General features: G+C 45.7%; 1 long non-coding RNA gene across 1 annotated transcript; it reads left to right on the plus strand.

Moving 5' to 3' along the window:
* Positions 1–269: 269 nt before the first annotated feature.
* Positions 270–24,565, plus strand: LOC132813648 (uncharacterized). Its single transcript, XR_009644116.1, has 5 exons — positions 270–354; positions 990–1,096; positions 4,600–4,681; positions 5,554–5,653; positions 23,799–24,565. It is a non-coding gene; the product is annotated as an uncharacterized LOC132813648 (long non-coding RNA).
* The last annotated feature ends 877 nt before the right edge of the window (positions 24,566–25,442 follow it).

Genomic DNA, 25,442 nt, shown 5'->3' on the forward strand with positions numbered 1-25,442 from the left:
TTTCTCTGCCCTTTGGATGCTGCATGAACTGCTGTGCTCTTCCAGCACCACTGACCCAGAATCTGGGATCCAGCATCTGCACTCATTGTTGTTACCTCCCATCACATGACCCAACATCTCAGCACAAGCAGGACACACTGCGCATGCTCCAGCCAACAGTGATCCCGGGTGATTGATGTCAGCACCGGACCAATGAAAGGACGGTGGGCGGAGCTGGAGGACCTAGCGGGAGGTTAGTCCTCCAACCAATCACAGTGAATGAAGGGCGGAGCTAAAGTAAACCATGTGATCACCCTCGCGCCCGACAGAGTCGCTGTAATGAATGCTCGGGAAGTTATGGAGAGAAAGGAGACGGTAAGGAAAGAAATAAACTGGGAAACGGGAGAAAAACTGTGTTGCTATGAGCGGAGAGGTTTTACAAACAAACTGTGCATGTCGGAAAACTCAAATGTGAACGTCCCAGTCCCGTATTTGCAGTAAATGGGGAATTGCCTCAGCGGCTGCAGGCCTGAGTGAGGCCGCCATCTTTATTCGGGACAACGATTCACTGGACACGTGCGGAGCCGCCATCTTTGTAGGGGGCAAGGTGCAGCCAGGCGCATGTGCAGCCTCTCTCTGGTACAGAGTCATTGTGACGACAGCAGCCAATCCTGCTCTGATTCACCTCTGGGCTCCCTCAGGACCACTTTGTCAATGTCTAGCTTCCTCAGTCTCCAACCATGGGGGTATGTTTGGTCTGTTTAATACTGTATTATTACTTTTATAGACCCTTTGTAAATGAGTTTTTCACTGTGGCCCAGCCCCTGACCATGTGCTGCTCTATTATCAGATTACTTTTATCTTGAATATTTTTGACAGTCAAGAATTCTTTTTTCCAATAAGCAAGTGTATTTTCCTTCCATTTCTGACTATCAAATTCTGAACCATTTTCATTCCCTGTAATCCGTTTTGCACTCCCTGAGACATCAACTGTGTTTCTCCTCCCACAGATCCCAGTGATTAATGCCAAAGCCCTGTTGCCTGGGGAGAGGGTGATGTTTGACTTTCTTGTACAGCTGCAGTTTGTGTGGTGAAGGTGCTCCCACAATGTGGTTGGGTAAGAGACATTACAGATTATTCATTACAGCAACAGTGATGATTTGAAGATAATGTCCAAATCAAGAACAGTTTGTAATTTTATTATCATGCTTATAATTTCACAAAAATACTGTTGAGAACTTTAGATATAAGGCCAGAGATGGAGATATTAGGTCAGGTGATCAAAAGCATTGCCAAAAAGCAGGTTTGAGGGATGTCTTAACGGTGGAAAGCAGACCTGTGAGGTTTTCTCTGCAAATTCCAGACCATAGTGCTGTCGCAACTGTAGAATCAGCCACATAGTTGAAGTAATGAATTAACAAGTCGTTGGGAGTCTCAAAGAAAATGGTTGTTGAGGTCTCAAAGGATGTGTGGTGCAGGGAGCTAGGGATGATCACAGCCAGGAATCAAATCCAGAATGAGAATTTTAAATTGTTGTTCCTTATGAATAGGATCCTTTTGACAGATGAACATGTTTGGGGAGAAGTGAGCACGTGGGCAACACAGCTTTCAATTTTTCTTGAGATTACAGGGTGGTTGAATTTGGGAGGCTGGCCAGGAGTGTGTTTGGACAATTAAGTCTGGAGATAACACATGATGAATGAGAGTTTCAGTATATGAGCTGAGATGAGGTTGGAATCAGCTAGAAATAGTTGTGTTGGAGTGGGACTGGGCTCCACTGGGATTCAGCTGGAGGTCAGGTTGTGAATCAGGCAGTAACACAATCGGGAGCTGAGTGGCCCTGGTGGAGCCTAAAATGAGTGTCACTCAGCTGGCTGTCGCTGAGCAGCTGCTGATGGATAGCCCTGTTGATGACGTCTTCCATCACTTTACTTCTGATTGAGTGTGGACTGACAGAGGGAAATTGCCGGGGTTGGATTGCCCTGTGTTTTTGTGTTGAACATTCCTGGGCAATGTTCCACATTGTCGGTAGATGCCAGTGCTGGAGCAGTATGTGGCTTGATGGGTGGCAAGTTCTGGAGCACAAGCTGTCAGTATTATTGCCGAGAATGTTAGCAGGACCCATAGCCTTTACACTACTTAACCATTTCTGGATATTGTTCGAACTAAATTGAACTGGCTTATAGCTCACATCTGTGATGTTAGGAACCACTGGAAAAGGCTGAGATGTTTCATCCCCTTTACATCTGGCTGAAGATTGCTGCATATGCTGTCATCTTATCTTTTGCATGGATGTGTGAAACCCCTCCATCAATAAGGGTGGGGATATCTGTGGTGCTTCCTGCAACAAGTTGTTTAATTGTCCATTACCATTCACAACTGGGTGTGGCACAATTGCAGAGCTCTGATCTGATCCATTGATTGTGGGATCACTTAGCTCTGTTGCTTGCTGCTGATGCTGTTTGAAATGCAGATGGTCCTGTTTGGTAGCTTCACCAGGTTGGCACTTCATTTTTAGGTATGCCTGGTGCTGCTCATGGCATGCCCTCCTTACCTGTCCATTGTGATGGGTGTGCGGGATTTACAAATCCATGAGATTACAGATTGTGCTGGAGTACAGTTCTGCTGTTGTTGTAATCCCACAGTGCCTCAGAGATGTCCAACTTGAGTTCCTACATCTGTCCCATTTAGCATGATGATAGAAGAACTCAACACAACGGAGGTTTTTCTCAACTTTAAGGTGAAGCTTTGTCTCCAAAAAGACTGTGGGATAACAACAGTTATCGCTCATACCGACACTGTCATGGACAGATACATTTGCAGCTGGTAGATTCATTCTGATAAGATCTAGTATGTTTTTCCCTCTTGCTGGTTCGGTTACCGCCTGCTGCAAACCCAGTTGAGCAGCTATGTCCTTGAGGACCCGACCAGCTCAGTCAGTAATCCTGCTGCTGAGCTACTCTTGGTAGAGGACATTGAAATCCTGTACCCAGAGTAGGCTTGTCACCATTTATTGCCTCAGTGCTTCCTCCAAGTGTTATTCAACATGGAGGAGAACTGATTCATCAGCCGTGGGAGCACGGTACGTGGTAATCAGCAGGAGCCATGAGACTTCCTGGTGTCCAAAGTCAATGCTGAGTACTCCCAGGGCAAATGGTTCCTGTGTGTACACTACTGTGCCATCACCTCTGCCTGGTCTGTCCTGCTGGTGGGACAGGACATATCCAGAAATTTCAGGAGAAAGTGAAGACTGCAGATGGAGATCAGAGTCGAGAGTGTGGTGCTGGAAAAGCACAGCAGGTCAGGCTGATGAAAGGCTTAGGCTTGAAATGTCGATTCTTTTGCTCCTCGGATGCTGCCTGACCTGTTGTGCTTTTCTATCATCACACTCTCGATATCTAGGGATGGTGATGGTGGTGTCTGGCCATTATCTGTAAGGGATTACTCTGTGAGTATGACTGTGTCAGGCTGTTCCTTGACTAGTCTGTGAGACAGCTCGCCACGTTTTGGCACAAAAAAACAGATGTTAGTGAGCAAGATGTTGCAGAGTCGAGAGGGCTGATTCTGTGGTTGTATTTCCTAATGCCCTGTTCGATGCCAAGTGGTCCATCCAGTTTCATTCCTTTGTTGAGACTTTGCAGTGATTAATACAGTGAGTAGTTGGCTGGGCCACTGTCGGGATGGCAGGATTTTTTTCGCTATTGACAATGGTTCCATGGAGATCAGGAGATTCCTAATTCCAGTTATTTTTCTTGAATTCAGATTCCACCATCTGCCGAGCTGGGATTCGAACGAGGACTTCAGTTGTACATTTTAATATTCTGGATAAAAGTTAAATATATTAGTTTTGTTCATTCATTTTAAATATCACTAACCCCGGTTTTGTTTCTCTGTAAAACACTGCCCATCATCCTGTCTCCTTCATCCTTCTCTCCAACAACAGGAGCACACTGAGTTTCTCTGTCACTAAGACTGAGACAATCCGACCAGCTGCCTCTGCTGCTTCCCTCCCTCCCACTAGCCCACTGAGACAAACTGCCTCACATGGTGTTCCTGATTTTTGTCCCAAACTTACATCTTTCTCCAGTCTCTTGTCAAGCCTTATCAGAGCTCATCTTGATTTTTTACTAGTCTCACTAAACTACAGACATTCCAACTCTGTTTCCTCCTCATCACTCCCCCTCGCCAAATCACAGGTATTGTTCCTTGTTCTGTCTGTCTGTCTTTCCTGGTTATGTCCTTCTCATCCATTCTGCAAAAAAACTAACATTTGACCTCACCATCATTTGTAAATTCTGCTCCATCTCCACAATCCCTTTCCTTTCTGAATTCCTTGTATTTGGTGTCCCTCAAGGATCTATCCTTGGTCCCTCCTGTATCTCACCGACATACTGTCAGGAGGTGAAATTGTCCAAAAGCACAGTGTGAGGTTTCACATGTACACTGACGATGCCCAGCTCTCCCTCCCCATCATCCCTCTCCATTGCTCCACTGTTGCTCAGTTACCAAACTGCTTATCACATTCCCACTACTCGATTAACTGCAATTTCCTACAATGAAACATTGTAATGGGTAAACACATTACCTTCAGATGCTAATACAAATTTCTTTCCCTTCCAGCTGAGCCCCTCCCTCTCGCTGGGTGCAGTCTGAGGTAGAACGAGACTCTTCACAACATTCTTGTCATATCTGGAACCCCAAGGTGACCTTCTGAGCAGACATCTGCACAATCAAAAACACCAGGAATTCCAATCTCTAAAATGTTGCTTGTCTCCACCTCACCCCAGCTCCATTGCTACTGAAACCCCTTACTCGTGTCGGCGTTGCCTTAAACTTGGTGAATCTGAAACAGAACCCTTGATTTCGTGACTGACCCAGAATCTGCTACCTTTCAGTGTTTCCTGCACAATGACCCCCCGGTCCCTTTTTGGTGCAGCTTTCTACAGTTTCCACCATGTAAATAGCACTCTGTTCTCTTATTATCCCCTCCCAAATGACCGACTTTGCATTTTCCTAAATTATACTCCATCTGGCAACTTGTTGCCCCCTTCTCCTATGTATCTCTCTCTCTTCACAATCCTCTTAGAACTTTACAGTTATGCCTTTTCCAGGAGTTCCCCCCCTACCCCCATTCTTCGAAGAATTTACTGGGAACACTGGGCAGTGTGAAGCATGCAGAGTTGCTCTGTTTTTAGAGATACTCTATGGGAGGAGCTTGCTGCCCATTGGTCAGAATGGAGACAACTTGCCCATCGAACTGCATGAGCCTTTCACACCCCATGTCTTATTGATGAGGCACAGCGGCAGCACGGAAGGAAATAAAACAAGCAAATCCTGCTCTCCACATCTCACTGATTCTTGGAATATTCGGTCCCATGTGTCAAAGATCTGCCCTGTTCAGTCACATGAAATTCCAAGGTGGAAACTCCGAGAAACCAACATAGATTTCCACCTGAACTGACTGCTGACCTCCACAAGGAGTAATGTGTCCAGTCATCCTGGGCCAGGAGGAGGGGATGGTGCGAGTTTCTAACCTGAACTGACAGTGATGGCTTTTATAAACGTGTATTACAGGATACTACAGGTGGACATTCAGATGGTAATCTCAGTCATTGTAACACCAAACTCTGATTGAATTAGTCAGTTCATCAGGACCTGGATATTCGCATTGTGTGTGAGTATTGTATTCCATCTGAATCCCATTTGCTACATAAAAGTTCTCCTTTGAAACTTCCCAAACATTTAATGTGTGTCTTGTAAGCCTTGTATAATGAGCTGATGGGTGTAAGGTTGATTATTATAACGTGTAACTTTTCTAAACCCCTCTGTCACAGCTCCTCTCAATTGCCTTTGCTACAAGGAGAACGACCTCAGTTTCCCCAAACCCCTGATTCCCCAATGTCTGTTTGCTCTCTATAAGGTACACATCAGGATTGTGTTGGAACATTCTCCACTTGCCTCCATCAGTGCAGCCCCCAACAATATTAAAGAAAGTGAACATCCTCCAGGACAAAGCACTGTGCCTGAGTGGTGTCCCATCCCCCACCTTCAGCATTCCCTCTCCCCATCCCAGAGACACAGTGGCATCACTGTGTAAAAGGTAAAGGCAGCATTGTCCTCCCAGACCATAGGGCTGCTCTCTCATTAGGGAGGAAACTGGAGCCCCTGGAAGAAACCCATGCAGACACTGGGAGAATGTGCAACTCCCACAGAGACAGTTGTCCAAAGCTGCAACCGAACCTGGGGCCCTGGCAGCAGGGCTAATCACTGAGCCACCGTGCCACCCTCAAATTGTAATTTGATTCACAGCTACCACTTCCTCTGATAGTTCATTCCACACATAAACCATTACCTGAACAAAAATAAAAAAAATCCCAAACGACTTTTTAAAGCCATTCTGCTGTCACCTTCAAAGGTATGTACCCAGTCTTGAATCGTGTCCCTTCCTGGAAAGGACACCTTCTGTTCACATTACTGAAACCACCCCTCCGTGATTTCAGAAACATCTAATAAGGTCACTCCTCAGCCTCCTGCGCGCCAGTGAAAGAAGTCGCAGCCTATCCAGCCTCTGCTTAGAATTCAAATTATTCATTCCCATCAACATCCTGGTAAATCGCTTCTGAATCCGGTCCAACTACATAATGTCCTCCCGATATCAGCATGACCAGAACTGGACACAGAATTCCCGAAAAGGCCTTCCCAATATCCAAAATAACGTCCCAACTCTTGTACTCAAAGATCTGAGCAATGATGGTAAGCGTGCTAAGCACCTTCTTAACCACCCTGTCTACATGTGGCACAGACTTGAAAGACCCGAACTCCTCAGCCTCTTTGTTCCATATCACTACTCGAGGCTCTGTTTTTAATTAGTGTAAGTCTGCCCTCGTTTGTTTTATCAAGATGTAATATTTTGCATTTATTCCAATCCAAAAATACCAAAAAAAAACCCTGAGCATTAAAGACAGTAGGAGTATACTTAAGAGGGAAATCAGGAGGGCAAAAAGGGGACATGAGATAGCTTTGGCAAATAGTTATGAATAATCCCAAGGGTGTTTATAAATACATTAAGAACAAAAGGGTAACTCGAGAGAGAATAGGGCTCCTCAAAGATCAGCAAGGTAGCCCACACGTGGAGCCGCAGGAGATGGGAGAGATACTAACTGAATATTTTGCATCAGTGTTTACTGTGGAGAAGGACATGGGCAATATAGAATGTGGGGAAATAGATGTTGAGTATGTCCATCTTACAGAGGAGGACGTGCTGGGTGTCTTGTAACCCGTACAGCTTGGTTAATCCCCAGCACCTGATCAGATGTACCCTAGAGCTCTGGGAAGCTGGGAATGTGATTGCTGGGCCTCTTGCTGAGATATCTTGTATCATCGATTGTCACAGGTGAGATGCCGAAAGACTGGAGGTTGGTTAATGTGGTGCCGTTATTTAAGAAAGGTGGTAAGGACAAGCCAGGGAACTATTGACCCGTGAGCCTGACATTGATGCTGGGCAAGTTGTTGGGGGGAATCCTGAGGAACAAGATGCGCATGTATTCTGAAAAGCAAGGACTGATTAGTGATAGTCAGCAAGAATTTGTGCATGTCTCTCAAACTTGATTGAGTTATTTGAAGATGTATCAAAGAGGATTGATGAGGGCAGAGAGGTGGACATGATCTATGGAATTCAGTAAGGCACTCGACAAGGTTCCCATGGAAGACTGTTGAGCAAGGTTAGATCTCATGGAATACAGGGAGAATTAGCCATTTGGATACAGAACTGCCTCAAATGTAGAAGGCAAGGTTGTGGTGGAGGGTTGTTTTTCAGATTGGAAGCATGTGACCAGTGGAGTGCCATAAGGATCAGTGCTGGGTCCACTACTTTTCGTCGTTTATACATATGATTTAGATATGTGCATAGGAGGTATAGTTAGTAAGTTTGCAGATGACACCAAAATTGGAGGTATAGTGGACAGCAAAGAGGTTTACCTCAGATTATAACAGGATGCTGTTCAGATGGGTGAGAAGTGGCAAATAGAGTTTAATTCAGATAAATGTGACGTGCTGCATTTTAAAAAAAAAGCAAATCTTAACAGGACTGATACACTTAGTGGCAAACTCCTAGATAGTGTTGATGAACAAAGATATCTTGCAGTGCAGGTTCATGTTTCCTTGAATGTAGAGTTGCAGGTAGATAGGATACTGAAGAAAGTGTTTGGGATACATTCCTTTATTGATCAGAGCATTGAGTATAGAAGTTGGAAGGTCATGTACAGGACATTGGTTAGGCCTCTTTTGGAATATTGTGTGCAATTCTGTTGTCCGTCAATCGGAAGGATGTTGTGAAACTTGAAAGCGTTCAACAACGATTTACAACGATACTGCCAGGGTTGGAGGGTTTGTGCTGCAGGAAGAGAGCAAAAAGGCTGGGGCTTTCTTTCCCTGGAGCATCAGAGAGTGAGGGGTGACCTCCATAGAGGTTTATAAAATCATTGGGAGCATGGATAGGGTAAACAGACAAGGTCTTTTCCCTGAGTAGGAGAGTCCAGAAATAGAGAGCATAGGTTGAGGGTGAGAGGGGAAAGATATAAAAGGGAACTAAGGAGCAACTTTTTCACGCAGAGTGTGGTGCGTGTATGGAATAAGCTGCCAGATGAAGTGGTGGAGGCTGACAATTATAGCATTTTAAAGGCATTTGGGTACTTCACATGAATAGGAATGATTTAGAGGGATATGACCCAGGTGCTGGCAAGAGGGATAAGATTAGGTTCAGATATCTGGTCGGCATGGACAAATTTGACCAAAGGTTCTGTTTAGTGCTGTTCATCTGTGACTCACAAGGTTTTGGTCTCTTCAAAGATAAATCTTAGTTTGTTTTATTTAGGTAAAGCTACAACATTCAGTTTGGTGACGGTTTACTTCTTTAAATACACATCTTATATTTAAAAACTTAGTCAATGTATCATAAAATATTGGTACTAATTTATTCTAGAGTAGAGTTTTATAAAGCTGTAAGACTGTGCACCTTTTTCTGTGTTAAGGCGCAGAGATGGCCATTCGTACAGTGATGTGCTCTTCCTGTTGGATGTAGGAGATTAAGGAAAGTTTCAATGATCCTGATTGTCTGCAGGAAGTGAGGACGCAAATCCTGTAGGGTTTCATGGATCAGATGGAGCGATAGTTAAAGGTAATGAAGAATTTACAGGAGCCGGGGGGTGTGATAGGTGTCAGTTTCAGAAAGGTAGGAAAACTGCCGATCCAGTCAGGTAGATGGGTTTCCTCTCGGAAAGGGAGGAGTGGAGGGCAAAGTAGTGCAGGAGTCTCCTGTGGTTATTTCCACCTCAAACAAGTATACTGTTTTGGAAAGCGTCGGGGGTCACACTCTCAGGGGAATATCACACTGACAGCCAAGTTACTAGTGTAATGAATCTAGTGTAATGTGAGGTATATCTGTTTTCATGCGATCGATGGTGATAGGGGGCTGTCTAGTCTGCAGCACAGACTGCAGTTTTTGTAGCTGACAGTGAGACATCAGAATGGGGTGGTGCCTCCCTACTGCCTGGGTGAAGGATGGCTCCGAGGGTGCAGAATATTCTGAAAGGGGAGAATGATCAGTGGGAGGTCGCTGTGCATTGATACCAATGACATCAGAGAAAAGGATGAAGTCCTGATGAGAGAATATTGCAAACTAGCCTGGAGGATAATAAGCAGGTCCTTGTGGGTAGTAATATCTGGATTACTCTCTGTGCCACATGCTAGTGAGAGTAGGAATAGCAGGGTAGAGCAGATGAATGCGTGGCCGAGGATCTGATACAGGGGAGAAGGATTCCCATTTTTGGATCATTGGAATCTCTGCTGGGGTAGAATTGACGTGCATAAGAAGGATGGATTACACCTGAATTGGAAGGTGTCTAATATCCAAGCAGGGAGATTTGCTAGTGCTACTCGGGAGGCATTAAACCAGTGAGGGCGTGGGGGTAATCCTAAAGAGATAGTGAGAAAGGAGGTAACCCTGAGGCTGGTACCGTTGAGAAGTTAGACAGGCAAGGGCAAGGCACAGAATGAGGTCGGACTGACAAGGTACAATAGACAATAGGTGCAGGAATAGGCCATTCTGCCCTTTGAGTCAGCACCACCATTCATTATGATCATGGCTGACCATCCACAATCAGTGGAATCATGAAAGTATCCAGAGACTTGGCCTCCACTGCCTTCTGGGGCAGTGCATTCCATGTGTCCACTACTCTCTGGGTGAAGACGTTTCTCCTCACCTCTGTTCTAAATGGTCTCTCCCTTATTTTTAACCTGTGTCCTCTGGTTCTGGACTCACCCATCATGGAAACATGCTTCCTGCCTCCAGAGTGTCCAACCCTTTAATAATCTTGTAGGTCTCAATCAGATCCCCCCTCATTCTTCTCAACTCAAGGGTATACAAGCTCAGTCGTTCCAATCTTTCAACATATGATCATTCCGCCATTCCAGGAATTATCCTCGTGACCCTATCCAACACTCCCTCAATAGCCACAATGCTCTTCCTCAAATGTGGAGCCCAAAACTGCACACAATACTCCAGGTGCGGTCTTACCAGGGCCCTGAATAGCTGCAAAAGGACCTCTTTGCTCCTATACTCAATTCCTCTTGTTATGAGGGCCAGCATGCAGTGAGCTATCTTCACTACCTGCTGTACCTGCATGCTTGCTTTCATTGACTGATGTACAAGAATACCTAGATCTCGTTGTACTTGACCTTTACCAAACTTGACTCCTTTTAGATAGTAATCTGCCTTCCTGTTCTTGCTTCCAAAGTGGATAACCACACATTTATCCACATTAAACTGAGTCTACTATGCATCTGCCCACTGACTTAGCCTGTCCAAGTTAACCTGTATTCTCATAACATCCTCCTCACATTTCACCCTGCCACCCAGCTTTGTGTCATCAGCAAATTTGCTAATATTACTTTTAGTATGTTCATCTATATTATTAATGTATATTGTAAACAGCTGCGGTCCCAGCACCGAACCTTGTGGTACCCCACTAGTCACTGCCTGCCATTCCGAAAGGAAGCGTTTATCACTGCTCTTTGCTTCCTGTCAGCCAGCCAATTTTCAATCCAATCAGTATATTCCCCTTTGTAAATCCATGCTAACTCTGACGAATCCTATTACTGCTGTCCAAATGAGCCATAATTTAATCTTTTATAATTGACTCCAGCATCTTTCTCACCACTGACATCAAGCTAACCAGTCTATAATTCCTTGTTTTATCTCTCCCAACTTTTTTTGAAATGTGGGATAACATTAGTCACCCTCCCATCTGACTCTACATCCCCTGATTCGTGTCTCCCCCTTCGCAAGGGACTGAACGTCATCCTTCACCAATAGGGCCATCCCACCCCCTCTGCCCATCAGTCTGTCATTTTGATAGCACTGCACTGCATTTATTTCAATGCAAGAGGTTTTACAGGGAAAGCAGTTGAGCTTAAGATAGGATTTTGAACATGGTACTGTGATATAGTGGGTATTACAGAAACATGGCTTAGGTTGGAAAGGATAGGTAGCTTCATGTTCCAGGGAATAGATGTAAAAGGAAAGATAGAAAGGGGGATAAGAGAGAAGGTGGGATGGTGTGTTTGATTCAGGATAACATCATTGTTGTGCTTAGGGAGGATATTCATGGGGGTTCGCCCATTGAAATTACTTGGGTGGAACTGGGAAATAAGAACAGGATGATCACCTTATTCAGGTTGTCTGGGTTTCGTCCGGGTGCTCTGGTTTCCCCCCGCAGTCCAAAGATTTGCAGGTTTGGTGGATAATCCAGGCTGAATTGCCCATATTGTTCAGGGATGTGCAGGCTATGTGGATTGGCCTTGGGAAATGCAGCGTTCCAGGGGTAACGTAGGAGACTCTGAGGGTCAGTGTGGATGTGATGGGTCGAATAGCCTGCTTCCACACTTGGGATTCTCTGACGATAATTCTACTAGTTTTAAAATAGTTCCAGAAAATAATAGATCAGATCTAAAAGTTAGTGTTCAAAATTGGACAAAGGTGAATTTTGACAGTACAAGACGAGAACTTTCAATATTTCTTTGCAACCCCCAGATAAAGGGACGGCTGGAAAGTGGGAAGAGAAGAACAGAAGGAATAAGAGCAGGAGCAGGCCTGATCTCTGTCCTAAATCTGATACCACCTTACTTTGACGCTATGCTCTCGAGCATCCTGTATAGCTGCAGCATAACCATCCCTCTAGCAAGGAAGGACAATAGACCCTTCACAATCTCTTTTAGTCCCCTGGGATGCATTCCATCACGGCCAGGAGACCCATGTACTTTTGGGCTGTTATCTTTCCCAACACTACCTATTTACTGAGAATGACTGTTTCCATGTCCTCATCTGCGATTGCCTCCATAGGCCTGTGAAAATGAGGCAACAAGAGTACATGGACAGTATGTTCCTGTTAAAGCCAAGTCTGGTAGGTGTAGAGAATGCTGTGTGTCTAGAGAAATTGAGAGTCTGGTCAAAAAGATGAAGGTGGGATAGGGCAGGTACAGACAGCTGGGTTTGAGTGAATCCCTCGGAGTATAGGGGCAGTAGGAGTGCACGTGAGGGAAAACAGGAAGGCAAAAAGGATACGTGAGAGAGCTTTGGGGGGGAAGGAGGTTTAAGGACAATCCAAAGAGATTCTACAAAACACTAAGGACAAAAGAGTAACCAGGCAGAGAATAGGGACCCTCAAAGATCAACAAGGCTGTCTGTGGAACCACAGAAGGTGGGAGAGATACTATCCGAGGATTTCATGTCAGCTTTTACTGAAAGAGGATATGGAAGCTAGAGACTTTGGAGAAATAAATAGTGATAACTTGACAAATATCCATATTACAGAGGAGGTTGTACTCGATGTCTTATACAGAAAGCTGAGTAAATCTATGGGACCTGATCATTATTTGAGAAAGGTGATGAGGAAAGGCCTGAGAACAATACACAGGTGAGCTGAAGTTGTTGGCAGACAAGGTGTTGGAAGGAATTCTGAAGGACAGGTTTATATGTAATTTGAAAGGCAAGAAGTGATTAGGGATAGTCAGCATGGCTTTGTACATACATCACTAACTTGGACTTCAGAAAGACATTCAAAAAGGTTCCACATAACAGACTGGTTAGCAAGTTAGACACCATGGGATACAGAGAGAACCAGCTATTTGGATACAAATTGGCGGGAAGGTTGGAAATGGAGGGTAGTGCTTTTCGGACTGGAGGCCTGTGATGAGCAATATGGTGTAAGGATCAGTGCTGGGTCCACTGCTTTTCATCATTTATATCAATTATTTTGATGTGAATATATGAGGTATAGTTAGTAGGTTTACAGTAGGCATCAAAATTGGAAGTGCACTGGACAGTAAAGAAGGTTACCTCGGAGTACAATGGGACTTCAATCAAATGGGCTGAGGATTGTCAGGTCGAGTTTATTTCAGATAAATATGAGATACTCAATTTTGGAAAAGCAAATGAGGGCAGGAATTATACACTTAATGGGAAGGTCCTGGGGAGTGTTGCTGAACAAAGAGACCTTGGAATGCAGGTTCATAGTTCCTTGAAAGTGGAATCATAGGCAGGGTAGTGAAGAAGGTGTTTAGTGTACTTGCCTTTACTGGTCACTACATTGAGTAGTGAAGTTGGGATGTCATTTTGCAGTGGCACAGCACATTGATTCAGCCATTTCTGGAATTCTGCTTTCAGTCCTGGTCTCCCTGCTATCGGAATGATATTGTGAAACTTGCAAGGGTTCGGAAAAGATGTGCAAAGATGTTGCCAGGTTTGAGCTATATAGGTAGAGGGTGAATAGGCTGGGGCTGTTTCCCCTGGAGCATCGGATACAGTTGTGAGGGGCAAGGATAGGGTGAAATCCCAGGGTCTTATTCCCAGGATATGTGAGTCCAAAGCTTAGGGCACAGGCTTCAGGTGTGAGGGAAAAGATTGAAAAGAGATCTAAGGGGCAATGTTTCCAGCTGAACATGGTACGTGTGTGGAAGGAGCTGCCAGAGAAAGTGTGGAGGCAGGTACAATTACCCAATTATGCCTTTGAGATGTTGTATGTGATTAGCAAAAGTTTAGAAGGATATACGCCAAGAGCTGGTGGATGGGATGAGATTAATTTAGGATATCTGGTCAGCATGGACAAGTTTTGGATCGAAGGGTCTGTTTCTCTGCTGTACATCTTTATGGCACTACTAAAATTAAGATGGGTTTCTATTTTATGGAGAGTTAGCAGAAGATCAACTAATTCTTCTTGGAGCTGAGAAGGTTAGGCAGGAATTTCGACCAGGAGCAGATTTCTTTCCAGGATATTTAATTTACAGAGAGACAGAGGGAGAAATTATTAACGTCACAATTTTGAGTAACTACCTTCAGGTAAATGGCTAATAAAACAGGTTAAAAATGTGAAGATTATTTACTCACTAAGTTCTGAGCATCTGGAACAGTTTGTCCGCCAGCTGGATGCAGATCCAGTAGTTATTGAGAAAACGAATTTAGAATGTAACTTTTTTAAGGAAGGATTTGGAGGTCTACAGACAAATGGGAGGTGAGTTGGGATAGACTGGCACCATCTCCAGAGCGGCCAGTACAGCTGAATAGCCCCAAACCCTTGTCCTCTGTGTTACTGCCCCATTCACTGTGAATGATGAAGCTTATCCCAGGGCAGAGTCATAGAGACATACAGCATGGAATTAGACCCTTTGGTCGAACTGGTCCATGCCGACCAGATATCCCAACATTTGGCACATATCCCTCTACACCCTTCCTATTCACATGCCCATCCAGATGCCGAATGGTGTAACTGTACCAGCCTCCACCACTTCCCCAAACAGAAGATTCCATACAGGCACCCATCTCAGTGTGAAAAAAGTTGCCTCTTGGGTCCCTTTTAAATCTTTCCCCTCTCACCTTAAACCTACACCCTCTCGTTCTAGACTCCCCCACCCCAGGGAAAAGCCCTTGTCTATTTTTCCCATCCATACTCCTCATGATTTTAGAAAGCTCTATGAGGTCACCCCTCAGCATCCGATGCTCTTGGGAGGAGCCCACTCATGTCACAATGGGGCCCAGGTGATTGACAGCAGCTTCAGACCAATAGGAGAACTGGCGTGATCCTTCGGCCAATGGGAGTGAATTGGGGTGGGTCCAGCAGGCCAACACATGGCCATGAGCTGTGCAGGCGCAGTGTCACGGTGAGGGGGTGGGGGGGACCTAGTGAGTGTGAAGGGAGTGGGAGAGACTGCAAAGTCTGGGGAAGAAATTGAGTTATTGTGGACTCGGAGGGTTTATAAACGCACAGTTTTAGGCTGCTAGACCTGAATTAGAAATTCCTGGTAAATTAGAACCAAAAGAACTGCGGATGCTGTAAATCTCACTCAACAGCCAAAAGATACTGGAAAAGCTCAGCAGGTCTGGCAGCATCTGTGAAGAGAAATCAGAGTTAACATTTTGGATCTGCTGACCCTTCCTCAGAACTGATGCTACTGAAAAAAAATGTTGGTATATATGCAGAAGATCGGGGTTAAGGAGTAAATGATAGGTGGTGATAGAGTCCAAAGAGATGGGAGCAGTTGGACAAAGGAGTGGATAACGATCTGGCTGGGGGAGGGTGAATAGCTGTTTATGGGGACTGTTAGTGGCTAACTATAGCTAATGTGTAATGGTAGGTTATGTACTAACAAGGCCTGGTGTGTGGGTTAAGAGGCTATGGCGCTAGGACACTGGAGAGTTCAGGACCTAAATTATTGATTTTGATACTGGGGCTAGAGGGGTGCAGGGTCCCCAAGTAGAAGATAAGGTGTTGTTCTTCCAACTTGCGTTAACATGTGGCGCTGGAAAAGCACAGCAGGTCAGGCAGCATCCCAGGAGAAGGATAATCGACGTTTTGGGCATATTCCATTCATCAGGAATGCCGGGATTGGGAGTGGGGTGGGAAGTAAGAGGGCTGAGAGATAAATAAGAGGGATGTGTGGTGTTGGTGGGAAGTGGGCTAGGAAGGCAATGGTTAGATGTAGTTAGAGGGTAATGGAGATAGGGTGGAGTGGATAATTGGAAAGGAAAGTGGACAGGTGGGACAGTTTAAGGGCGTGGTGTCGAGTTGGAGGGTTGGATCTGGGATAAGGCAGGGGAGGGGAGATGAGGAAACCTTGATTCTGTGGTTAAAGGGTCCCAATTTCTTCCTCCAGGCGTCGGGTAGCTGGGATTTGGTGGTGGAGGTGGCCCATGACTTGCATGTCCTTGGAGGAGTGGGTAGGGAAGTTGAAGTGGTCAGCCACAGGATGGTGGGGTTGGTTGGTGCATGTGTCCCAGAAATGCTCCCTGAAACATTCCGCCAGTTGGTGTCCCAGGAGACAACATCGAAAGCAAAGGCCATAATAGGTGAGGTGTTTGGATGTGCAGGAAAATCTCTGCTGGATGGGGAATGGTCCGTTGGAGGTGAGGGGGAGGTGTAGGCACAGGTTTTGCACCTCTTGTATTGACAAGTGAAGGTGCTGTGAGTGGAAGGTGGGTTGTTGGGGAGCATGGCTCTGACTAGGATTCACAGGGAATGGTCTCTGTGGAATGCTGAAAGGAATGGAGAGGGAAATATATCTCCGGTGGGATCTGATTGTAGGTGGTGAAAATGGCGGAGGATGATGCGTTGTATCTGGGTGGAAGGTGAGGACTGGGGGGTTCTATCCTTATTGCAGTTGGAGAGGTGTGGTTCAATGGCAGAGGTGCGGGAAGTGGTGGAGATACACTGGAGGGTATTGTTGACCACGTAGGAGGGGAAATTGCAGTCCTTGAAATATGGTGTGTTTTGGAATGTTCTGCCAGCTTGCATCAAGCTTCACTGGAACACTGCAGTAAGCATGAGACAGAGATGTTGGCCAGGGAACAGGTTCGTGTGTTAAAGTAGCAGGCAGCTGGAAGATCGGGGTCTGGTTTTGCAGCAGAACGTAGATCATCAACTGCCATTTCCAGCATCTCCACTGAGCTGCTGCCAGACACAGGTTCCTGTCCCCTCCATTCACAGCTATTCACCCTCCCAGCAGATTGTTATCTACTCCTTTCTTTCCAAATGTTATTTTTTTCTTTTGGGCTCTGTCCCCACCTATTATTTACTCTTTACCCCCTATCTCCTGCAGTCCAAAGATGTGCAGTAAGGTGAATTGGCCAAGCTAAATTTCCCGTAGTGTTCAGGGATGTATAGGTTAGGTACATTAGTCAGGGTAAATGTAAAATAATAGGGTCGGGGAATGGGTTTGGTTGAGAAACTCTTCAGAGGGTGGATGTGAACATGTTGGGCCGAATGGCCTGTTTCCACACTGTAGGGATTCTAATTTTCCCAGCTGCAGTCAGTTCTGAGTGAGGGTCACTGGACCTAGAGTGACCCTTAGTGTGTGCAGGAGGAGGAAAGGGGAGTTGGATCAGTTTAGACTGGAAGGGTTTAATTACACTCTGTACAGGTAGTTAGGCCTGAATTAGAAACTCTTGGTCCCACGTTTACAGCAAATGGGAAAACGGCTGTGGGCCTCAGGCGGTGATGTGTTCTGGGTTATGGCCACCATCTTTATTGGGGACAAGGTACAGCGAGGCGCATGGGCATATCCTCTTCCTGGGTGGGGTCGGGGTGATTTGAAGAGGAGCATTTACACATCAAACACATACCAAGGGAAGTATTTGTCTTTACTGTTCAGCCTGCACTGACTGTGAGTTTTATTTTGTGAATTCATTTTATAGGATTTTATTTGAGAATAATTGAGACAGGGATCTCAAAATCAACTTTCTATCGTTAGCAGGGTCATCAGGATCGGAATACCATTGACATTTAACTGGGGAAGGAGAAAGGTGTGTCTGTTCTGTCTGTGGGAAAGTATCTCTTTTTTTCAAGCAAAAAGCAGAAAGATGTTCGAAGGGATCACCCTTTGGGTTTGTGCTCAATTCTGGGCCCTGAGAGGGAACACAGATTTGTCCAAATTACACCTCGTCTCTACATAGGAACTGTCAGATTTAGACCCAATCACCCACTTTCTGATGTTAACCTGTAAACTCCTCATTTTCAATTCCCTGCAAGCTTCTGATTAAAATTCCTTATGGACTCAAATTCCAGCACCATTTCGGGTGGAATGTTCCAGGTTTTGACAACTGTCTGTTCATTCAGAAACTGCTGAGGTCCGTATTGACTCTGGGGTTACAAAGGGCTGAATTGAAAGATGAGATGCAGTTCTTCAGCTCCCATTGAGATGCATTGGAACAGGACAGGAGGCTGAGGGCAGTGTAGGTGTGAGCAGGCAATGAAAATGACAGGGCTGCACCGTGAGGGCTGCTTGGTTCAATGAGAGTGTTTTGGAGTTGGGTGTAAATAGAGCGAGGGGAGACAGGGAGAAGGTGAACCACAGCTTCAGTTTTAGTCCAGGCCATTCAGCAATTCACATGTTCCCAAAGGGAACAGCCAACTTGTAAGCGATACCTGCTGAGTGTTTTCTTTTAAAACAGTTTTTAAAGTGTAAAATGTCAGCTTAAGTAAAGATCGGGGCTTTTGATGATAATGGAAATGTTGGAAGAGAAGGAAGGTTTTTGCTCATTTAAATTCTCCTAATGGGAGTAACTAGCTGAAACTAGAGACACATTGTTACAGGAGCCCTCAGACCCGTGGGGCGCTCCTCTTGTACAATGTGGGAAATAAGGGACACTTCCAGTGTCCCTGACGGCTGTGTGTGCAGGAAGGGTGTCCATCTGCAGCTACTGGGAAACTGCTTTTCAGACCTGGAGCTGAGAGTGGACTCACTGTGGAGCAATACTGAGAATGTTATGGACGGCACGTTTAGTGAGTTAGTCACACTGCAGGTGAGGGTTACACAGGCAGAAAGGGAATGGGTGACCATCAGATCAAGCAAAAGGCTCAGGAAGGGAGTGCAGGACTCCCCATGATCATTCCGCTTCTCATACAGATATTGTGCACCGCTTGGGATTCTATAAGGGAGGGAACAGGTGGGGTTGCCTCTCAGGGGAAATCAGCAACAGCCAGGTTCATGACCCCACAGAGAGCTCCGCTGCACAGAACGGGAGGAAGGAGAATGGCAGAGCTATAGTGACAGGGGATCCAGTACTCAGGGTCAGAGACAGGCGTGTCTGTGGCCACAGACATGAATCCAGGACAGTGGAATTGAACCCAGGTCCATTTATTGATAAAGTGCACAGACTAATAAAGGTCAACGTCCCAAATGCAACCTTCAGCACTTGGTCACCCGAAAGCTCTATTTTCCAGGGTCTGTGCACTTACTCTGAGCCCTTCAGAGGGATTGAAGGGGATGGGGAGAAAACAGGAACAGAATTGTGTTGTAGATCTACAAACTAACCGTCACCCTCCCCTCTCGGTCTCCCCCCTCTGTCTCCCACCCCCATCGTACCTCCTCCCCACCGCAGGGAAAAGACTTTGTGTATTTACCTTATCCATGCCCCTACTCATTTTATAAACCTCTATAAGGTCACCCATCAGCCTCTGACGCTCCAGGGAAAACGGTGTATTCATCCTCTCCCTATAGCTCAAATCCTCCAACCCTGGCAACATGCTTGTAATACTTTTCTGACCCCTTTCATGTTTCACAATATTGTTTTGAGAGGAAGGAGACCCGAATTGCACGCAATATTCCAAGCATGACCTAACCAATGTCTGTATAGCCGCAACATGACCTCCCAACTCCTATACTCAGTGCTCTGACCAATAAAGGAAAGCATATTAAACACCTTCTTCACTATCCTATCTACCTACGATTCTGCTTTCAATGAGCTGTGAACCTGCACTCCAAGGTCTCTTTGTTCAGCAGCGCTCCCGAGGACCTTACCATTAAGTGTATACATCCTGCTAATATTTGCTTTTCCAAAATGTAGCACCTCACATTTATCTGAATTAAACTCCATTTGCCAATCCTCAACCATCTGACCAAGATCCCGTTGTAATCTGAGATAATCTTATTCACTGTCCACTACACCTCCAATTTTGATGTCATCTTACTAACAATACTTTCTATATTCACTTCCAAATCATTTATATAAATTATGAAAATTAGTGGATCCAGCACCGATCCTTTGTGACACCCCACTGGTCACAGGTCTCCAATCTGAAAAGTAACCTTCTGGCACCACCCTCTGTCTTCTACCTCTGAGCCAGTTTTGTATCCAAACGGCTCGTTCTCTCTCTGTATTCCGTGAGATCTAACCTTGCTAACTAATCTCCCATGGGGAACCTTCTTGAACGCCTTACTGAAGACCATGTAGATGATTTCCACCCTTTTGCCCTGACTTAAGTTCATGAGACGTGATTTCTCACACACAAAGCTGTTAATAGTATACAGGACTTAACTCTGTACATTGGAGTCTGCGTCACCCAGTTATGGGTGTTCATATTCTGGATAAAGTTCACGTACACCAGCTTTGTGTTAGTGACTGTGTATCGAGTCTTATTAATATCACCAACACAGTGAGTTCCTTTTCAAAGGCAGTCCCTATATCCCTAACCCTGCTCCCATCTGCTCTGTCTCCTCCATCCCCACCAGAGACAGTAAGTGGTAGGAGCTCATGGAGTTTCCATGTGAGTGAGACGGAGAACATCTTCCCTTCTTTCCTCTAGTCCACTAAGAAATGGTGGTAGTGTCCTTACCTCTGGACCAGGAGGATCAGGTTCAAAGTTGAGTGACAGCATCTTTGAAGTGGCTGATTGGAAAACCTGCCCAAGCCACCAGGCCATACTGTCTCCCAGCTGTCCCTGCCTGAGCCTCTAAACAAAACCTTCCTGTAGTTTCTCTCCTGTTAGACTCTCCCATTGCTCAGTTTGTCCAGGATCCCCCCCTGCTGTTGCACTGCTCATGTCCCTCACTGACCTGTCCATCCCCCAGTGTCCTCCACATTCATTCATTGTTTACAATCCCATTGTCCCAGTCCTCCAGCCCCGCCCCCTCCACCCTATTGGGCAGTGGCTGCTGTCAATCACTCAGGCTCCTGTGTGATCTGGAGCATGCTCAGCAGGAGGGGAGACCAGTGCATGGGTGCATGGGCGCAGTGCTGGGCAATTGTTGGTGTATGTGCAAGGTGGGTCAGTGCCAGGGAGAGCGGCTGTGGGTGTGTGGGATTGATCTTTCATTGGCAGCTCACTCCCTTCCTCCCTCTGGGAACAGGTCCCAGGGGAATGGCCCCTCCCCTGGTATCGGGCCAAGTGGTCGGCGTATCAGTGGGGGAGTATTTTGCAGAAAGTTATCAGAACTCGGGTGAAGATTCAGGGATGTTACGGAGAGGAACATTCATTTTAGTTCATTTTTATTCAACCAGATATGATTTGGCCAGTGTGTGCAGGATGGTTCTCATCAGAGGATCGGAGTAGGGGAATAAATAAGAGGTTCCAGATTGGGGGGAAAAAGTCAGTCCGTTCTGTCCCAGAAGGAAGCCCTGGGAGGTGTAGGGAGGATTCACCAACACCCAGGAGGCTCCGAGTCAGACTCATTGATTTGATTAGATTAGATTTCCTACAGTGTGGAAACAGGCCCTTCGGCCCAAACAGTCTACACCGACCCTCGGGTTACCCACCCAGACCCAGTTCCCTCTGATTAATGCATCTAATATTATGGGCAATTTAGCCTGGCCGATTCACCTGACCTGCGCATCTTTGGATTGCTGGAATCGAACCTGTGACCCTGGTGCTGTGGGGCTGCCGTGCCATCGTGCCACCCCTTTTTTTGGTTTTTAGTCTGTAGGCAGGAGCTAGGAAGCTGAATTGAAAGAGAGGAGAGTGTTAGAACTAGGTGTGGAGGGAAGGAGTGAGGAGATTATTTTGGATTTCAGTTCACAGAAGAGAGAAATTGTGAGACTGAGATTTAAAGCTTTGGGGGAACAAAGAAACTGCAATTTAATACTATAATTGTCTTATGAATTTCCATCCTGTGTTAACGGTGGTGACTTGTTTTCTCTGTTGTAGAGAACTGAAAGGGCAGATTTGCAGATGAGAAATTTAAATTGAACTTCATTTTCAGTTTTGATAGTTACTTGATCCGTGCCGATCTGAATATCATTGGCCTTTTTCATGTGGAAGGGAAGGTGTGTATTCTGTCCGTGGGTGAATATTTCAAATTTCAATGTATAATTTCAGTTACATCACACTGCAAATTTTTGCTATAAACTCTGTGTTATGATCGAGCCCTCCACAATCACCTGATGAAGGAGCGTCGCTCCGAAAGCTAGTGTGCTTCCAATTAAACCTGTTGGACTACAGCCTGGTGTTGTGTGATTTTTAACTTTGTACACCCCAGTCCAACACCAGCATCTCCAAATCATGACTCCTTTGGGGAGGGTGGTGAGTTTTGGATTCAGCTTTCCAGTTATTACCATAAGAAGATGAGCACTGGGTACAGGAGAGGCAATGCAGCCCTTCGAACCAGCCCCACCATTTAATACGGTGATGATTGAGCTCACCTCGGTCTCAGCTGGGTTTTCCTGCCTGCTCTCTCTCACCCTTCATCTCATTGCAAATTCAACATCTGTATCTCTTCATTAAATCTGCTCATTGTCCTGGCATCCACTGCATTTTGAAGAGGGAATTCCACAGATTCACAGCACATTGAGATAGGTACATTCTTCTTCATGAAATTAGAATAGAACCCCTACAGTGCAGAAACAGGGTATTTTTCCATGGAGTCCACACCAACCCTATAATGAGCATCCCATTCAGACTCACCCATTCCCTGTATTTCCCATGGTTAATGGCTTAACCTGCACAGGCATGGACACTGTGGGCAATTTAGCATATCCAATCCTCCTAACCTGCACATCTTTGGACTGTGGGATGAAACGGGAGCACCCAGAGGAAACCCGCTCAGACACGGGGAGAACGTGTAAACTCCACACAGTCACCTAAGGCTAAAATCAAATCCAGGTCCCTGACACTGTGAGTCAGCAGTGCTAACCATTGAGCCACCTCTGCTTAAAATCTGCTCCTCCTATTCACTTCCCACGCCCCAGTTGGCTGAATCTATATTCCTTACATCAGAAAATCAGGTTGTGGAAGCAGGTGTCTCAGTAAAACCCAGTGACAGCCCATATGTCCTGTGTGTCTGAATGGGGATCCTATACACAACACCCTCCAGTCCACATTTTTCATACACTTTCCAGAGACAGGGCTCCAGTGGCTTCTTGGGGACTACAACACCCACAATCCCTGTGGCAGGGACCACACGTGTGTGGGGAAACCCCGCACTGTACATGTACAGAATGTGGGCGGGTTTTGGAGCATGTGCTTTAGGTAAGTATACTTTGCAGAAAGTATTTCACACTGTGATTGGCTGGGCTGAAGGGATGCATCTGCTTCTGGTATTGATCTGTTAGGGGGTCACCACACCCATGTGGGACCACTCTCCATCCCCAATTCATTGTAATGCTGGGAATCAACAAATGGGAAACAAAGAAGGATCTGACCCATTCTCCCAGACTGAAGGTTCCTCTTCTGTCCAGGATCTGCCACCTCCCTTTCTGTTTCCTTTTGTTTCATTCTGCTGTTACATTATTGACTTGCAGCAACTGAAGGGAAAGGAAGTGAACCCAGAAAGGGTGCAGAGTCTAACCAGGGACGGGAAGTGGTGGCATGGATCTGTTTATCAGTAACTCCATGACAATGGGGAGGGTGTACACTAGGGGGTAGCAGAGTCAGAATGGTGGGAGAGAGTAAGTGGGCTGGAGGGTAACAGCTTCGGGGGAAGAAAGGGGAAAAAGATATTCCAGAGAAGCTAGAATTGTCTGCTCTGAATTTCTAACCTGTACATATTCCTTTATACAGGGTGCTACATGGTGAAGGTTTGCAGACTGAAATCTCAAAATCATGTGCAGATTGTGATTATGTTAACCAGCATTTGAAGAACCAAAGATAGAGAATCACTCGGCCAAAATCCTGCAACACTCCCTCACAGCATTGTTGGTCTATCTGCACCAAATGGACTGTGAATGGTTCAAGACAGCAGCTCACTCCCATCTTCTCAAGGGTAACTAGAGATGGGGAATAAATGCTGGCTGAGCCAGTGATGCCCATATCCTGGAAATGGTTTCTATCTCTAGTTGTTGAACCCCAGTTGATGTTACTGCAGGATGATGAGGGACACTGAGTGCATCCTCCAGGAGGCAGCACCATCACATTACCCCTGCCTACACCCACACAGTAACACAGCAACGTCACTGGAACAAAAGGCAGTGAAACCAAAGGAGGACTGAGATATAGCTCTTCGAGGTAAAGTCATGAAAGGGGATTGGAACACAGCAGGCACAGGAGACTGAGCTGGATGGTCAGCTGTTTCCCATTGAATGTTGGAGCAGGATTGAAAGGCTGAATGGTCTCCTCCTGCTGCTATCTCCCAGGTATGTATATAGCCATGGAGCCCGGGTAGGAAGGAGTGGGCAGGGATTCTCCAGGAGATTGCACTTCCACAACAGGTTTCAGTGAGGGAAGGTTTGATGGATTTTATTTAACATTTATCTTTAACACAAAGTTTGTAAATTTTGGTTTTAAAATGTTGTAAAAGTTTTTTGCACAGCAAATAAAATTAAAGAAAATAAATTAAACTGTCTGAATATAACAGTTTTAAAACTTTCAACCACTGTAAAACAAAATCCCTTTTGTCACGGACACCATCACTTTCCAGTTACTCAAGCTCCAGGGAAATATTCCCTCCCTGTCTGAACCTTTGGTTTGATGTAATTGCTTTTCAGGTCTCCTCCTGTGAGCTGCGAAGCGTTCTTTTTCCCCATTTCCCTGACACAGAAATGTTATCACAGCAACCTTCCCACCATCAAAATCATCATTATGCCATTTTGCTTTTGGTTAACATATAATCACCAGTAGTGCAATAGTGAGGACTGCAGATGCTGGAAACCAGAGCCGAGATTAGAGTGGTGCTGGAAAAGGGCTTTTGCCAAAACGTTGATTTTCCGGCTCCCGGATCCTGCCTGACCTGCTGTGCTTTTCCAGCACCACTCTAATCTAGACATATCATCACCAACAGTAAACCCCAATTGAATATTTCCAAAGAAAGCCCATTACGGGCCAAGCAAACCATTACAAGTGACAGAGTGAGAAGGGACTAAATCAAAGTAGAGTTGTGGGGAGGGGGCAGCAGTGGGGATAAAGCACTGTATCCCCTGCGGTGCCCACCTCTATCTAAAGGCATCGAGAGAATTGATACACACCACATGGTCCTTCTCCAAGGACACCCGGCTGTGTAGCCTTTATCCTCAATCATAGAATAGAGTCCCTACAGTGTGGAAGTAGAGCACTGGCCCATCAAATCGCACCGACCATCCAAAGAACATCACACCCAGAGCACGCTATCACTGTAACACTGCATGGCCCATGGCTGATCCACCTAGTCTGCACAATCCTGGATACTGTGGACAATTTAGCATGACTGATCCACCTGCACATCTTTGGACT

Source organism: Hemiscyllium ocellatum, unplaced genomic scaffold (assembly GCF_020745735.1).
Source record: "Hemiscyllium ocellatum isolate sHemOce1 unplaced genomic scaffold, sHemOce1.pat.X.cur. scaffold_421_pat_ctg1, whole genome shotgun sequence".
In the NCBI taxonomy this organism is placed as follows: domain Eukaryota; kingdom Metazoa; phylum Chordata; class Chondrichthyes; order Orectolobiformes; family Hemiscylliidae; genus Hemiscyllium; species Hemiscyllium ocellatum.